Below are 1,562 nucleotides of genomic sequence, written 5' to 3'. Positions count from 1 at the left end.
GCTTCCTCCTGACTCTAATTTCTTACAATACTTACAAACACGCGCTAACAATACACAGAAACAATACGGAAACCATCGATAACGACTGTGGTGTACGAGTCGCGCGGCGCAATACTTTGCGCGAGTCGAAATATCGATCGCGTGAACGCCAAAATCCCGATAATTTACAACATATTATACAGACTAACGCGAAAATAACACTAATGACTGTCGGCGGCGGCGAAGTGAATAGAGAGAGCCTATTTTATCTAATTCGGATGAGCGACATATGCCCGTCGGCCGTGCGACTTAATCTACCAAAAATATTCACCAAATTAATCCACCAAAACGCGTGGCTCGACAACTATTTAGGGCGCGACTCATCCGAATTAATTACCTACAGTTATGCGGCAACAAAATCGGGTCGACGACGCTCGTCCCACCGGCCGGAAGTTCTCGGTGCTTCTCTTACGCGGTTCGGTATTTCGCTCTCCTGGAAAAGCCTGCGTCTTCTCTAAAGGCTCGCCGAACAGTGCCGAGCGAGAGTCCGGCAGGAGACACGTCGGCGCGACAAATCGCTATCGCGCCACTTGTGGCGCTTTCGCGTTACGCAGGGCCGTCCTGTGGTCCTCGCGATCCTTGTTGTCATCACGGCCGTGTTGGTGGATCCTCGCCCCGAAATTTCCTAAATCGGTTGTTGTTTGACTGACAGATGCGGAATTTCGGCAGCGTCCGAGCGGTTCTCCTTCCTATTTCGAAAAATAGGTCCATGGTGAAGAATCCTCCCGCTGCTCCGTCCTTGGGACTCCCTCGCTTCGCGCGGGTGGAGTGGCCGCCCCTTCGGCCGGTTCCTTCCGGTCCTTCGCTTCTGTCTCTGTCCTAGTAATATTAAATTATCGGTAGCGAGATATATTGGCCACCATGAACGTACTTAATATTGAAAGACTACGACCTGATGTCTCCTGTGTCCTGGACTCCCGCTCTTGGCCGTCGCTCTTCTCTCTTCCTCTCCTTCCGCCGAATGGGATCCCGCCGCTCGACCTCGTGCCGACAACCAATTCGCGGGCTCATCTCGAGCTTACATTTTCGATTTTTCTAACCGAAAGTCAGATCTCGCTGATCTGACCATCGGGCCGCTCTCTCCCTAAATTAGGAAGACGCAGGCCAAAAAAACCGCCCCCGATCGGGCCATACGGCCCTTGTGACGGACGTCCCAAAAACGTCACGTCACAGTTTATATAACGCATTTTCTATGTCTATGACCAAACGTTATGTACGTTGAAATATGTATTTTCTGTTATTACACGACATAAAATTTATAAATAGAATTATATCTTGAATTTTGTCTCGAATTATAGAATTATAAAATTAAGTCTAAAAAGACTTTAATGCAGTATTACAGACATACTATATTCGTACTTATATACAGGGTATCACGTAAAGACCGCGCTTTAAGTACATAGCATTATTCCTTACCAAAAAATGAGGCAAAAAATCCTGAAACATTTTTCTATAACGTTTAATAAAGGAGTTATTATTGAATAAAATCGGGCCAATCCGCGTCGACCTTTAGCCGAGCGCAT

Source organism: Polyergus mexicanus, unplaced genomic scaffold (genome assembly GCF_030449975.1).
Source record: "Polyergus mexicanus isolate NDT 795.1 unplaced genomic scaffold, iyPolMexi1.0 SCAF_20, whole genome shotgun sequence".
Lineage (NCBI taxonomy): Eukaryota > Metazoa > Arthropoda > Insecta > Hymenoptera > Formicidae > Polyergus > Polyergus mexicanus.
Note: the sequence above shows the minus strand (reverse complement) of the source record.